The sequence below is a fragment of the Narcine bancroftii genome, chromosome 4 (assembly GCF_036971445.1).
Source record: "Narcine bancroftii isolate sNarBan1 chromosome 4, sNarBan1.hap1, whole genome shotgun sequence".
In the NCBI taxonomy this organism is placed as follows: Eukaryota; Metazoa; Chordata; class Chondrichthyes; order Torpediniformes; family Narcinidae; genus Narcine; species Narcine bancroftii.
In genome coordinates this window covers 221,213,743-221,230,450 of record NC_091472.1, presented here as the reverse complement: position 1 = coordinate 221,230,450, position 16,708 = coordinate 221,213,743, and the positions used below count along the sequence as shown (strand labels likewise).

Below are 16,708 nucleotides of genomic sequence, written 5' to 3'. Positions count from 1 at the left end.
CAAAAATTGCTGAGTTAGACAGGTGTACAGGAAGCATGGTTTCTTTAAGGTTACTCTCACAAGATTCTGTTTCCTTAATCTTATGATCCATAACTTCCTCAACCCTGTCAACAACTAATACCTCAGATACAGATTGTGCTCCATTACCATTTCCCTCTGAATAAGATTTCATTAACAATTCATTCTTCAAGTCATTTCCACAATACATTTCTTTAATCTCCTGTTCAGTTCCTGCTTTGTCCCTTAAGACAACAAGATCTGTATCTATTTTCTGTTGCTGAATTAACTCTTTTCTTGACAAAGATAAATCCTTAATCTCACAATTACCCTGCTTTTTCAAAAGTACTTCAGAAGTACTGGGCAAGTTCATATCAACTGGATCTTCATCAGTTCTTATCATTTTCTTAGTCACAGACCTCGTTACAGCACATGCAGGATATATAATCACACTCCTCTCTAACCATGTCCTTACTAGGCTGATTTGTTCAACTTTATCCTCTGCCAAATCATTCCCTAATAAAAATGAGACAACCTACATGGGTAACGACAACAGGTCTTTAACTAATTCTGAATTTAGCACAATATTGTGAAATGATATTGACTCTACCTCACCTCCAACACCTTTAATCAAAGTTGTCTCCCCTGAGTCAGTCCTTTGATCCAGAGTTAAAATACATTAACTGGAACCTGTGGTTCTCCCTCCTTTATTGAAACAAAGCTCTCCTGCACAAAAGGTTTGAAAACACCCATGACCTCCTTACCAGGTTTGGAATATCTGCTCTCCTTAAATTCCACTGTTTGAATACATGCTTCTGGTATAACCTCCTTTTTTTATTTCTTTTTCAAAACTAGACAATTGACCAGGTTTCATACAAAAATTAAATACAAATGCAGAATTTCTATTCTTTCCCATCTTACCTTCATCTTTTCTATTAGCCTTCTCTCCAGACTTAATTTCAGACTTACTATCCGGCTCCACATTAACCTTATGAACAGGTTTATTAATCTGTTGCACATTAGCTCTCTGAAAATGCCTACTACTCTGGAATGTATTTTTGTGAATTAGAGCAAATTTGTCCACTAACCTAGCCACCTGTTGCCATGTCCCTATGTCTCTCTCATCCAGGTATAATTTAATCTCCTTTGGGACACATCTTTTAATTTCCTCTACTAATATCAATTCTCTCAATCTGTCAAAATCATTGTTTATTCCTTTTGAGGTGCACCAACGGTCAAACCATACAGATTTCTTCAGAGAAAAATCCATATAAGATTGATTTCATGTTTTCACCAAACACCTAAATTTTTGTCTATATGCTTCTGGAACCAACTCATAAGCTCTCAATACTGCTTGTTTGACAGTATATAATTTTCCACTTGCTCTGCAGTCAAGCTAGAGTATGCAATTTGTGCTTTCCCTTCAATACACTTTGGAGCATTAGAGATCACTTTTCTTTTAGCCATTTTGAGTTCTTAGCAACCTTATCAAAAAGCTGAAAATATATATCTATACCTCCCTCATCAAAAGGACCACTAGATTTACCTCTTTACTTGCCAAAAACCTCTCCCCAGAAGTTACAGCCTCAATCCTCTTACTTCACTTCACCTCAATTTTTAACTTCTCAAATTTAGACTCTCTTTCAGCTTTCTCTAACTCATATTTCCTCCGTCTTTCAGCTTCCTCTGCTTCATATATCCTCTGTTTTTCAGCTTTTTTTTTTGCTTTTCAGCCTCTGTTTCTCTTTTTCTTCTTCCACCTTCTGTTTTTCTCTTTCTTCCACCCTCAATTCCAATTACAATTCAAAAGATCTATTCTCTGAAAAACTTTCTAAGTCTTTCTGAGCAAATTTTCCCTCACATAAATTTCACTATAATCCTCTGTATTTGTATTTTCCTCATCCAGTGCTTAACTTAAGTCAGTTTTAATGCCTTAGAACTAGCCATCGGTTCCTCTTTTCTCTTGCTCTGCAGCTCTGCAGGTGATGGCTGCTTAAATTAGCTTGAAAAAAACCCCCAATTAACTAATAAATCACAACAGTTACAATTTTCAAATCTGAAACGGACGATCCCTCATAAAATGTTACGACCCCAAAACCCAGCAGCAATAGATATGCATCACAGCAAAGGGTTACTTAAACAAAAGTTGCTTTTAATTATCTTTGAACATGAAAACAGAATTAAACTTTAACTTATCTCTATTACTTACTTGACTTACTTAACCCCCCTATAATTCTAAGCGCACATGTGTGTAATGTCTATATAAGTTTAGAAAAGTTCTTTATAGTTCACAGTCCAATCCCACTTGTTGCAGGCAATTCTTGTACTGTGCACATTAATAAAGTTCACCAGGTTTTGTGCTGAACAGGTAAATGGTTACCACTCAGGAGTGTTCTTGTTGGTTTTCAGAGAAAGAGTTTTCTCGTTCTTGGACAGCCACTGCAGTGTCTTGCTGACGAAACCTACCCCCTTTCAGGGTTCTCCAGATGATAACCTCTTTTTTCAGACCATCACAGAGTTCCTTTCTGTTTCAACTATTCCAAGGGAAACACCAGACAGCCAGTCCTCTCCTTTGACCAGGCAGTCTTTCAAAGCTTGCCAGCTTGTCCTTCTGGAACTGAAGTCTGTGACTCTCCTCTCTCTCACTCCCTCCCACTCTGAGAGCAAAGCTGTTCTTCCCCTGCCTATAAAGATCACATGCTCTTCCAGACAGCAAACTGTTTTTAAGACAAACTGCCACTATGTTGCTACTCTGTTGCCTGTTGCAAGATAGCAGTCCGTCATTGAAGTCTCTAAGCATTCTACAAAACTCCTGCGAAAATTCTGTTTTAAATTGTTTGTGTGTGACCTGCTCTAACAAATCTTTCCCAATTTAATCTCCCAAACACCTCTATATACTCTGCCACAACATTAGTTCATAATGTTACTTACATTTGAAAAAAAGCTGTAAAACATTTTGGAATGGTTGTGAAATGCAAGTTCGGTCTTTTTGTAGTCAGAAAGTCCACTGTACAATTATCATCAAGGCTCATGTTTGAAAATGTTAACTGAACAATTTGCAGAGAAAAAGCAATATCTGAATTGTGCTCCCCAAAATCCTCTGGAGATGAAAAATGGGAACTGGAGGAGATGATTCAAAAATTAGAGCTGAAAACAGAAATGATCCTGGATGAACCTCAACATTTCTCACATTCTCAAAATCTACTAGTTCCATACTGGGCATTTTAATAGTTGGTTGCTTCTTTCATTACATATTGTTTGGCAAAAAAAAACCACAAGAGGAAGTTCTATAGCCATAGTGGTTTTGCTGCAGAGGTTGAGAGTTCAGTATTCACTAGACTCTGCTGTTGTGCATGGCTTCATATATCCATGTAAACAATAATGCAGATTTTTATCTGAACAGCTGTAAAGTTTCTTTCATAGCAAAGATTGTATTTGCTTAGCTATTATTCTCTTCTGCAAACACAGAATGATTAACAACATTAAAAACTACCTTTTTTGAATTTTTTTTCACTTCAGATGACCTTTTTCATGAGGATCCAGAACACTATACTATTTTTCAGTGAGAATCTTAGCTTTGCTCGAGAGGCCATGTTTCTTGCCTGACCTCATAGCGCTAGCTAACTGCTCTGTTGTCGATGATATATCAGGCAAGATAGATTTTATCATTTAGAAATCTCCTTCCAATAGGTGTCCTGGCAAGTGTGAAGGATTGTCTTGGTGCAGTCTATTGAAGCAAATTGTACCATAAACGCCCCCTCCCCTAGAAAATGGTGAAATACCCAAGCCAAGCAGCATCTTTGGAAAGAGAAAGAGTTCATACTTTGGTTAACTCTTTCTCTTTCCATAGATATTGCCTGGCTTGGGCATTTCATCATTTTCTGTTTTTTTTTTCCTTTTAGATTTATAACATCTGCAATTTTTATATGAATTTATTGTTTAATCGACTGCCAATGCTCTATCAAGAATGTCAAGCTTGAAGAAGTTTTTGTTCTTCTGTCTATTGGGATTTTCATCAGCTTCATTTGCTTTATTCACCCTTGGTGGTTCTATTTCTCTTCCTGTCTTTGATGTCCTATCCATGCCTTTCTATCTTCTTTCCAACTTGTCGTCTCTCATTCCATTCTGATGGAGTTGAAACAAATGCATTTACTCTGTTTCTCTTTCCACTGCTGTGGCCTGACCTGTTGAGTGTTTGTAGAGTTTCATATTTTTATTCCAGCTTTCCTTTCTGTTTCTTTCAGGGATTTTGATCCATAGATCATAGAATCATTGAAAAATACAGCACAGGAAAGGACCCATTTACTCCACCTCATCCATGAGGATTGTGATGCCATCTATGCTAATCCCATTTGCTATATTAAGCCCATATCCTCCACATCTTTCCTATCCAAGCAAGTGTCCAAACATCTTTTAAATGTTGTAATTTTATCTGCCTACCTGTTCTGGCAGTTCATTCCAGATAGTCACAAACCCCTGTGTGAAATAACCTGCCCCTCTGATTTTATTTGAATGTCTCCATCCTCACCATAAACCTAGACCTCTAGTTGTAGATTTCCCTATCCTGGGTTTTAAAAAAATGGATTCTGATTATTTATTCCATCTATAAGCCTCACAATTTTATGAACTTATTTTTGGTCAGTATCTTATGTTCCATTGAGAATAAATACAGCCTATCCATTCCAGACAATATTCTGGTGAATCTATCTCTTCTGTATTCTCTCTCCTGTTATCTCATCCATCCTGTATTGTGGAGTCTAGAGTGTACACAATTAACCAAAGCTAATCTTACCAATATTTTGTACAGTTACAATCCAATGTCCCAAGTTTTTTACTCAATGCCTCAGCATATGAAGGCAAACATTTCAAATGCCTTTTTCCCTAGCATCACCACTTTCAGGGTGCTCTAGAGTTGTACCCCAAGGTCTCTTTAACTAAAGTCCCTGCCATTTATTGTAAACGTCCTTCCAGAATTTAACCTCCCAAAGTGCAAATCTCACACTGGTCTGGACTATGTTCCATCTGTCACAAATTTTCCAACTGATTTATGGCATGCTGTATCCTTAGACAACTTCATTTGCAATCTGCATCACCCCAGCCCCAATTCCTGGGGTACATCCCTTGTTACAAATTTCCAGCCAGAAAACTACCAGTATTCTTCCTCCTATCACTTGACCAATACTGGATGCATATTGCAAGTATACCTGGATTTCTTTTGCCTTAATCTTTTGGATCAATCTACCTTGTCAAAAAATGTTCTTGCAAACTGTTATTGCATCTGGCCTCTGTAGTGCCTTTTCTTCTTGCAGTCTCTCCTCTCTCCCACCTACCTGGCTGCCACTTAATGAATCTCCCCAACCAATATATTTAGTCTTCCTTCTACTGCCTTTAAGAAGGCATTCTGCTTAAAGGATTCATCATCAAAATTTGGAGCATAAATATTCTGAAGCGTCCGTGATTCTGCGACAATGTGCCATTATAAATCTCCCCGCTAAATCATTGGATGTGTCTTCAACCAACACTGATATATTTTTGTTAATTAAAATTACCCCCCTTCTCCTTGCTTTGGAGTTGAAAGAAGATGAAATTACATCCCACCCAGTCCCTTTATAATTTATTATGTTCCAATTTTGTAAAGTGTGTTTCCTGCAGGAAAAATATGTCTGCCTTTAATTTTTTGAAGTGTGCCAAGACTCTTTCCCTCTTTATGTCTATTTAAACTGTTAATTAACATTATAACTAATAAATTTTATTGTTTTATGCATACACGTATTTACACAAATCCAGCTCTACCATATGACCCTTTTGCTTATTCATACAGAACAGTGATTGTTCCCTTTTAAAAAAACACTTGTGATGCCCCTGCACTGATGGTGACGTAAGCAAAAAACCCAGAAGCCTGTGAAAAAAGCCCGCGGTACTATTTAAAAGAAAACCCTTCCCCTTAACTTTGGTGTCATTTTGTAAAAACTTTCCTTCTTCAGCACCATTAACCCCCTTAAATCGAGGTATCCGCCCTGTTACCATTTTTCTAAGTATTTGGCCTCTCCCAAGCTCTCCTTATGCATTTCAATACTACTTTAATTAACCAATAAAAGATGATTCAAAATACAACTCTCTCAGTCCTTTTCTTATTTTACTCTCTGGAATCTGTTCTTAGGTCCACTTTATAGTCCTTGTATTTATATCTCTACCTTCTTTGGAGATTTACAGAATTTTCGAGGCCCCTCTGACACATCGATCCTGAACATCGCTGGGTACAGGATTGAGTACTTTATGTTCCATGTTTGCAATTGTTGCTTGACACCATCAAATTCCTTTCATTGCTTAACCAAGTTCGTACTAAGGTATTGAAAAATAGCACTTTTCCACCTTTCAACTTGATTGAATCATTATTATCCCTGGCATATTCAACTGATGCTCATAATGTTGCCCCCCGATCGGGCCCGGTAACTCAGAAATCTTACCAGAACTGGTCATGGTCTTTCATCATCTGGTCTTCTGGAACCTAGGATCTGGTGGGCTCTCTCAATAAGCAAGTTTTCTTTGAATCTTCCTGTTCCCAATGCTTGTTCTTCAAAGAACCCCACTGGATCATTCCCTTCAGGCCCTTCTTTTAGCCCGATGATATGGAGATTATTCCTTCTGCAGAAATTATCCATATGATTGATTTTATCCAGCAGCAATTGTTTGTCCAGTTTCTGTGCCATTGCATTTTCTTTGGACATCGAGTCCACGCTGCTGAAGATCCAGCTGCGCTGGGTAGGTCACGTCTCCAGAATGGAGGACCATCGCCTTCCCAAGATCGTGTTATATGGCGAGCTCTCCACTGGCCACCGTGACAGAGGTGCACCAAAGAAAAGGTACAAGGACTGCCTAAAGAAATCTCTTGGTGCCTGCCACATTGACCACCGCCAGTGGGCTGATAACGCCTCAAACCGTGCATCTTGGCGCCTCACAGTTTGGCGGGCAGCAACCTCCTTTGAAGAAGACCGCAGAGCCCACCTCACTGACAAAAGGCAAAGGAGGAAAAACCCAACACCCAACCCCAACCAACCAATTTTCCCTTGCAACCGCTGCAATCGTGTCTGCCTGTCCCGCATCGGACTTGTCAGCCACAAACGAGCCTGCAGCTGACGTGGACTTTTTACCCCCTCCATAAATCTTCGTCCGCGAAGCCAAGCCAAAGAAGCATTTTCTTTGAGAGCCTTCAGTTTTTCCTGAGCCATTATCAGGTCATTTTCAACCTGGTCCACCCAAGTCATCAGGTTTTCAAGCGCCCGTCACCATCACTGATATTTTGTCTGCCACCTCTCTCAGCGGATTTTCTGCCTTAGAAAATCCACTCAATGTTTCCATTGTTTCCAGCATCTTTTGCAGATCAGGTGTCAACACCCTATCAATTTGAGTCTGCTCTGACATCATTGTGGAACCTTCTTCACCACTCTTGTGGACTTTCTGCCTATGATCTCGGCGACTTTTGAACTTTTTCAGCCCTAGCTTTTTGGGTCTTATTTTGTTACCGGTAATTTTCTACTTTTATCTGTAAAATATTTAGTCTGATAACTTTGAATCGTCTTTTTAATCACTCTTCACGGAGAGCTCTTCTAACCCACATCTGACTAGATTCTTCATATGCCACAACCCCTGACAGCAATCTATTGTTAACCGTAATAGCAGCTGGGCTTTATCTAGTCAGACCTTCTGTTGCAGGATGAAGTCAGAGATGGAATAGGTGTGTTTATAGTTTGCACACATATCTTTCTGTGAATGCTACTTTTAGGAGCATAGGTGTAGCACTGCTAAAGGCAGAGCTGCTGAAATAAAAGCTATCCACACTGAGCAAGTAAGCCAGTAACTGCCGTTTATTCAAACCACACGCGTTTCTTTTTAAGGGAGGTGATAGGCTCATGGGTGTGATGTCATAATGCTGCTGTGAGGCCTGGCTGTTCCCCTGGCAATGCCTTCCTGCAGCCTGGAACTTCTGCATAGTGGGGATAAAGCCCCTGTGCCCTGCTGTGCTGGCTGTTCGCTATGGCAATTCGGCCTGTCATGTGTGTGGTTGACCTGGCCTGCTACACCCCCCCCCACCCCCCCCCCCCCACCCCACAACCAGAATCACATTATCTTTGGATGAGGTTTGGGAGATTGTCTTTGGGTGGGCGTCCCTACCGCCGTAGTCGTGCCTACTTCCAATGCCTAGAGTATATACAACCCCTCCCTTCTCAGTACCTTGAAAGGCCCCTGCAGAGGGTACCTGGTTTGCCTTGTCTTACAAAGACAAAGTCCGTGGCTTTGATTAGTGTCCCGTGGGTTGTGGTAGGATGTGGATGTGGGTAGGTGGTTGTGGTAGGATGTTCAGGACATTCAGTGGTGGTTCCGTGGAGCCAAAATGAACGTTGTCTGGGATGGAGAGCGGAGCGCCATAGACCATTTCCGCCGATGAGGTGGGGAGGCCTTCCCTAGGTGCTGTATGGATGCCCAGCAGGACCCATGGGAATTCATCCATTCATTTGGGCTCATGCAGCCGTGATTTGAGGGCTGCTTTTAGATGGCAGTGAAAGTGCTCTACTAGCCCATTGGATTGGGGTGGTAGGCGGTTGTGTGGAGAAGCTGGCTGCTGCAGAATTTGGCCATGTCACCCAGAGGAAAGAGGTAAACTGGGCTCCCCAGTCCGAAGTTATGTGGGAAGGGTCACCAAAACGGATGACCCACTGTGAGGTAAAGGCCCTCGCACATGGGCACTGCCTCTGGCCAGCATGTAAAGCAGCTGACCAAAGTACCTCATCCCTTACCTGATGGGAAGGGGCCCCACAATGTGCATGTGGTCAAACCTGTCCGCTGCAGACGTAAAACGTTGCACTGGGCCTTTGGTGTTTCGATGGACTTCAGCTTACTAGCATTGTACACAAGTTTTTGCCCAAAGCAAAACTTTGCACCGAAGCCCATGCCATACGAACCTCTCCGAAATGAAGCAGATTGTTGTTGACTGGATAGAAAGATGAGAGAGTCCATGCACTTGATTGAATACGTGGCATCTCCAGGTCACGACAGGATTGGCCTGGGGTGGCCTGTAGACATATCACACAGGAGTGTTGGGGCTCCTGGGTCCAGTGTGAATTTCTCAATTTGCAGGCTGGTGATGGTGATGGAGTATGCCTGTGTGTCGGCATCTTCAACCTAGTGCCTGATGAGCTGAGCTGTGTTGATTTCACTTATCACCTCGGAGATCGTTGGCCTGGACAGTGCATCAGCTACGACATTGGACTTCCCCGCTATGTGGTGGATGTCCATTGTATATTTGGAGATGTATGAAAGGTGCTCTTGTTGCCTCGCTGACCAGAGGTCTGAGACTTTGTCCAGCACCTGCACCAGTGGCTTGTGGTCCGTGTAGGCCATGAACACTCAGCCTTTGAGGATGTACCAGAAATGGAGCATGGCCAGGTACATTGCTAGCACTTCGCAACCAAAAGTGCTGTACTTCATCTTGGGTGGTCGGAGGTGTTTGCTGAAGAAGGTGAGTGATCCACCCACTGCCCGGTCTGAGGCTTCTGTTGTTAACAACAGGGGTAAGTCTGGATCCAGGTCTGCCAGGAATGTGGCTTTGGAAAGTGCTGTTTCGGTCTCGAATGCCTGGAATGCCTCCACAGACCAGCTGCACTCCTTGTTACCTGCCTTAATGAGGTCGAAGAGAGACCGCATGGTGGCTGCTGCTCCTAGGAGAAAGTGATGATAGAATTTCACTATCCCAAGGAATTCCTGCAGGCTAACGAGGGTTTTGGGCCTGGGAAAGTTCCGAATGGCCTTGACCTTTTCAGGCAAAAGTGTTGCTCCTTCGTTGGAGATGCAGTGCCCAAGGAAGTCGATGGTGGACAAATCGAACTGGCACTTGGATGTGTTGATGGGTAGCCCGAAAGTCTGCAGCCAGGTAAACAGGTGTTTTAAATGTTCTTTGTGGATTCTGGTGTCTGGGCTGGTAATGAGGACATCATCCAGGCACACGAAAATCCCCTCCAGGTCTCTTGCCACTACATCCATGAGATGCTGGAATGTTTGGGCTGCATTTTTCAACCTGAATGGCATTGTCAGGAACTTGAAGAGGCCAAGCGAGGTGATTATGGTTGTCTTCCGGACATCGTGGTGGTGCACTGGGATCTGGTGGTAGCCCTTCACCAGATCGACTTTGGAAAAAATCTGCGCAGCTTGGAGTCGTGCGACAAAGTGGGATGGGGTATCTGTCCAGAGCTATTGCATCATTGAGCCTGCGGTAGTTTCCGAAGGGATGCTTGCCACCAGAGTTTTTTGGGACCATGTGTAGTGGCAAAGCCCATGGGCTGTTGGAACGGAGGACAATCCCTAATTCCTCCATTGTGGCCAACTCGGCCTTGGCTTGGAGGATCTTACCTTGGGGCAGTCAACGTGCCCACGAATACAGGTGGTCTCAATGTGGTGTTGCATGCCATGTGCTGGTTCTGCTTCTTGGAAGTTGGAGGCCAGTAGAGTGGGGAAGTTGGCGAGCAGTGCGGTGTATTCACTTTGTTTGAGAGCATGAACTCCCAAAGGCCAGAATGTGCGTTGGGTGAAAACCTGGAAGGTGGTGGCATTAACCAGCCGACATCGGTAGAGGTCAACCAGGAGTTTGTTTGCCCAGAGGAAATCCGCTCCTAGGAGAGCCTGGCCTACTGAGGTGATGGAATAGGACCACCTGAAAACAGCGTTCCTGGTGTGAATGGTCATGCAACGTGTCCCATAGGTGGGGATAGTTGAACTGTTGGCAGCCTGTAGGGGTAGGCCTCTGGCATTGTTCTTCCACTCAAAAACGTGGGCGGAACTAGGCTGATTTCTGGTTTGGTGTCTGTAAGAAATTCCCGCTGGGCCTTCCTGTCGCAAAGGTAAAGCAGGCCTTTTCTGGTGCCAACCGCCAAGGCCACTAATGGCGGCCGGCTTGCTCATTTGCCTACTTCGGACTACGTTTGTTGCCTGAAATGGTGCAGGGCAGTATGTACTGCTGGGGATTGTGGCCCCATCGACGGTGGTAGTAGCAGTATTCTGCTGTTTTGTTGCTGCGGTTTTTGCATTGTGGCTGGACTGCTGCGATGGCTGCCATGAGGGTGTACGAGGTGGTCGAGGTTTGTGCTGTTGCTCCCAATGCGCAAATGGGCTGGACGTGGATGGAGTCGGGTTGCAGAGTGCAGAAGAGCCGGTCTTCTTCTTCTCACCATGAGGTGCCGTTTGGCAAAGTGCATTTTGGAGATGGCAGCGGGAACTTGGAAAGGAGCAGAAAGCCTCAAAACAGGAAGCACTTTGTGTGTCCGTCTGCAAGGGCCACTAGCTCCTGCATCAGTTCTGAGGGGTTGTGATCACCTAGACCCTACATGTTAAGCACGCGAATGGCCCGTTTGTGCTGGCTAAGTTCAAATGACGTGAACAAAAACTATTTAAACATCATGTACTTGCTGTTCACATGTGTGTCGTTGACAAACAGGGTGACTTTTGCTGCTGTGGCGGGGTTCAGGGCGCTGACCACGTGCCAGAACTTCGTGTCCTCGGCTGTTATTCCTTGCAGGGCGAACTGTGATTCTTGAATTTGCAGCCAGCTGCGTGGGTGGTTTGCCCAGAATTGCGACAAATGGATGCTTACGACGTAAACTGTTGTGGGAGATCCGTTGGTGGCAGCTGCATTGGCTGTGGACGAGTCAGCAGGATTCATCTTGCTGTGTGTTGTGGGTTCTATAAGCATTAGAACCTGATCGGGGTCACCACTGTAGCACTGCTAAAAGCAGAGCTGCTGAAATAAATGCTGTCCACAGCAAGTAAACCAGTAACTGCCGTTTATTCAAACCACACGCGTTTCTTTTTAAGGGAGGCTCATGGGAGTGTTGTCATAATGCTGCTGTGAGGCCTGGTCATTCCCCTGCAACATACTTCTGCACCCTGCAAATTCTGTGCTGTGGGGGGAAGGCCCCTGTGCCCTGCTGCACTGGCTGTTTGCTACAGCGATTCGGCCCGTCGTGTGCGGGGTTGACCCGGCCCGCTACATAGGCCTATATCTTGAGGAGACTCAAGCTTTGCTCTTTGATTTTTATTTTTGTTTTTAATACAAAGATAGAACTCAAAAAAATTAGAACTGTTAAAGATTAGTATAGCATGCTTGTTTTTCTGTACTACTATTATAGATGTTAAAAGATGCAAGTTATTTTGTATAAACGAATAAACATTCCTGTTGGAGTAAGTCTTTTAAAAAGAAACACATTATTTTCTGCTCCGACCATTGCATTCATTTCTCTTGCTCATTCCTTTCATTTGGTAGTGTCTCTTTCTGTTGTGAAACTCTTTCTATCTCCAGTTCACAGATTAAAAAAAAACACATTTTGTAGCACTATTCCCTCTCCAATTTATATGTCAATTCGAATAAAAGGAGCTTCTGTCTTTTCCAGCCACTGCAGGCGTATTTTCTTCTCGGTGCAGGCAGATTGCATCTACAGCACAGGGAATGTTATATGTAACATTGGGACAGATTTGTAGTTGGAAACATTGTCATCCTACAACATCAAACAGTACAGGCCCTTTGCCCATAATTTCTGTGCCAACCATTATGCCAATTTAAACTGCATACTCATCTGCACATGCTCGATATCTTTCCATTCCCTGTCAGTCTAAATGCCTCTTAAAAATTTCTGTTGTAACATTTTCAACCCCTCTCCAGCAGCCTGTTCCAGCCCCTTCCCATTCTTAAAAAAAATTGTAGATTTACTTTAAATTTTTCTTCTCATCTTAATATTTGTTACATTCACAATGGGAAAAGACTGACTATCTAGCTATGCCTCTCATAATTTTAGTATACTTTAATCAGGTTGCCCCATAACTATTAAAAAAACACTTTTTAACAATTAGATTGTATAATAAATAACACTAAAGTTTAACTATAATCAGTATTGTTTTCCACCCATGGATTGTTTCTGTATTATTGATTTGTTTAACATCTGGTTGTGACGCCATATGTATCAGCCTTGAATGTGGCTGGTCTTGCAGCCCACCAAAATATGTTTATTTATGTCTTTCCATAGCATTATATTTTTACTTCAGATCCCTTTCCAATTTTTCATTGATCCTTTTTCCTGAAGCCAATAACTTAATTTATGTAGTATAAATCCCTTTCATACTTGCATCTTGTCCCAGGAATTAACGGCCAATTGTCTGGATAAGGGTCAAGTGTCTGATGTTATTTCACGCCGGGGATAGATGGCCCCAACCCCTACTACACCAGCCAGAGTTCTGGGCCATTAACCCAGAATGTGAGTTTGAATCCTACAATAGCAGCTGGAAATTTAAATGAATGTAATCGTAAATATGAAATTAAAAAAAAAAGTCTCTGTAATATTAAACATAAAACTATCAGGAAGAAATGTATCTTTATCTAGTTTGCTCTTAATTTGGCTTTAAATCTTCCAGTGCAGTTGACATTTAATTGCACCTTTGACTTAGCGGCAATTTGAGAAGGATAATAAAATGCTGGAATCACGAGTAATGGCCATGAGCTGCCATGATAGTTTACAGCAATTAATTAGGCCTTTTGGCTCATGAGTCCATGACCACACTCAAGCATCCTCAATTCTCCCTACACTCGTTCTCCCTTATTCTTAATTCTCCCTACACTCGTGTGAACTCTACAGGTGTTTTTCTAGAGGGCCTCTACTTCGAGGCCAGCTCCATCCACAGAAAAAATCTGAACGTACCTTTTAAAATGCTGCTCCTGTGATACTTTTATGTAGAGCACCGCATTGCAGCGTCCTCAGATGCTGATGAAGGTGGACAACTGGTGCCATAGTGCTGCCTGCTAGCATGATGTCATACACACACAGAATGGCAACCACAGAGCAGGTGATATATTTTGTCTGAACTGTCAAACAGCAAAACTTGCAGTTTTCACTCTCTATATTTTTGTAAGACAGCACTTTCCTCTCCTATTGACCCCAAGTAGATTGAATTTTCTGTTTCCACCCAGGGGTCTGAATGACCCATTAACACTGGAATCTCATTGTCCTTTCAGGGAATCTCAGTCTACTTCCTGATACATGTTATCCAACCTCTTTTTAATATTCATTTAACTTGCCTCTTTATCGGTCAGTGAAAACCAGATATGATTTTGATTCTGATTTGATAGGAGTGCTTAAGTTGTATATTTTCATTATTTAGATAGGTTATTTTCTCACCTCATCTGTACTTTTGCCATCACTGCAAGTATTGGAACACTCCATTGCAACAGTGTTGTCCAATAAGGTCAATTTTTAAGTTGTCAAGAGGTTTCAATGGGCCAAACAGTGGTTCAGTTTGTACAACTGGCCACCTGCAACCACCATACTCAACTGGTGAAAGAAAATGCATATCTAGCAGATGTTTTTTTTAAACCTGTTATTACACATGTATAAAATAATATTATTTTATTGTTGCCCCCAATTGAGTTATTTATAAATGTGTGCTAATAAGTAACCTGTATGCCCAGTCTAAATCTGCAACTGTAACTCTGAAAATTCAAAGTAACTAATTTGCTGTGGAAATGGACAATAGCTAGATAAGCTGTATGGAAGGAAAGTGCAATTATACTTTCATGTCATTCTGGATATTTTAACTGAAAACTGTTTATCTTTATGTAGATACATAAATAACTATAATCCCAAATTCTATCCTCAGAACTGATTTACTCTCAACAACTCGTTAGTTCATGTTAGTGTATAAAATGGGGCAGGAGATGTTGAAGCCGTCAATAACAGCCTGCTCGCCGACTCATTCTGTTACGTGGAAAGCAATAACAAGAAAATTGCTAATTCGTGTTATTATAATAACCCTGGCCGTGGAAGCAACTATAAGAAAGAATACTGTAGTTGGTTGAATGGTATGAGCCAATAATTAACAAATAGATTTCAGGTTAGCCTCATTGTGTTTTCTGGCTCTGAACTAGTTTCTCAGGACCCAGAATGATTTCCCTCTGTTATGAATGGATGATTGCTCTCTTAGATTTTGACAATTTTAACAGATATTTGCATTTTCAAACCACTTTGTGTATAAAATTGGTTTCAATGTAATGAAATTCAACTCGAGTAAAAGTAAATCCAGTCAATTTTTTCCCCGATGCCAAATAGAAACACTTGATGCAAAAAGCAGTGACAGAACTACATCCATAGATGTTTGATATAAACATGATGAATTTATAGATAGCACACTTTCAACTCATACAATTTTAAGTTAAATGATTATATTTGATATACGATCAATAATCACAAAGGACTGGAGTTGTGGAACTATAAGGCTTTAATAACTAAAGACTGAAACACCCATCTACCTCATTGACAAATTGAAGCCAAGAGAAAGGGGGAGCGTGCAAGGGGATGTGGGTAGGATCGGTATCACGAGCCATGTCCAGGCGGCAACAATCAATCATGGCAAAAGACTGTTTTACCGATGGACTGCCTGCACAGCAACGGTCGCCACCTCCACAGCTTTGGTTTGAGTAGATAAATCTTTGAGTCATTCGACTCACTACACTTTTATTAGCAAAATTTCAATGGATGGAGCGAATGCTGCGACCAGAACGCCTCAGCATCGACCCGCAGTCAGCTACTGCCCAGAGTGACTTTAGGCACTAAGTGAGGTGCTTCAAGGCATACCTGCAGTGATCAGACCCCATTGTGGAGGAAGACACTGGTCCTAATGTCCATGGTGTCCATGAGGGTCTATGAACACATCCAGGACACAACCTCCTACACGGCTGTCATGAACGTGCTGAGGGGACTCTGAGCGGCCTGTGAATAAGGTCTATGCCAGGCACATGCTAACGACCAGGAGGCAGCAGCCCAGTGAGTCCTGCAGAGCCTACCTCCAGGGTAGAGCTTGTGCGTGCACCGATAAGACGGCGGCCGGGATCACTGACCACATGATCCGGGACACTTATGTGGCAGGGGTCCGTTCCAATGAAGTGAGGCAATGATTGCTGACAGAGACCGTTCAAATCGCTGAAACGATGGAGGCTGCAGCTCTAAGCATGGACGCCTATACACAGGGCTGGCCCCCCCCCCCCCCCCCCCCGGCTACAATGTGAGTAGAACACCTGCATTTAACCCAATCTCCCCACCTCCCGTCGATGGCCTCGCCGCCACACTACGCGACGCGGTCCCAAAGTGCTACTTCTGCGGGAGGGAGAAGCACAGCCGATCACTGTGCCCTGCAAGGAAGGCCCAATGCCAGAACTGCGGGAAGAACGGCCACCGTCTGCCAGTCCAAAATGGCCGTCACTAAGCACAATGCCTTGTGCAAGCTCAAACCGCCTTCCCCAAGTTCAAATCACTCATCCTCAGACCTCTCATCCAATGAGAGCAAGGAATCGATTGCGCGGCAATGCTTGATGTCACAACGCAAGCACTGCGCGCAGAAGGTGCCGCCCTTGTAACGCTCCACCCTAGCCACTATGATGCAACGCTCCACCCTCGCCGCTATGACACTGATCCCCGACGTGCCCCCCCACCCAACGGGACTTTCGAGCCACCAAGCCCCGAGGGACTGCCTGCACAGCAACAGTCGCCGCCTCCGCAACCTTGGTTTGAATCAACAAGTCTTTGAGTCATTCGACGTGCTAAAACCACATTCACCCTTCCTTTTTAAGAAGATTCCTGCAGGGTGAGAAAAAAAGAGAAGGTGAAACAACTATACATATATA

At 42.9% G+C, this 16,708-nt stretch overlaps 1 protein-coding gene and 1 long non-coding RNA gene across 5 annotated transcripts in view; one reads left to right on the top strand and one right to left on the bottom strand.

Moving 5' to 3' along the window:
* The window catches only part of LOC138760049 (uncharacterized), a 64,058-nt gene extending 57,229 nt beyond the window's left edge, over positions 1-6,829 (bottom strand). For both annotated transcript variants that reach the window (XR_011355355.1, XR_011355356.1), the window contains exon 1: positions 6,465-6,829. This is a non-coding gene — a long non-coding RNA (uncharacterized lncRNA). The remainder of the gene's footprint in view (positions 1-6,464) is intronic.
* bmpr2b (bone morphogenetic protein receptor, type II b (serine/threonine kinase)) overlaps positions 1-16,708 on the top strand; it is a 306,159-nt gene that overhangs the window by 97,116 nt on the left and 192,335 nt on the right. The window lies entirely within an intron of this gene.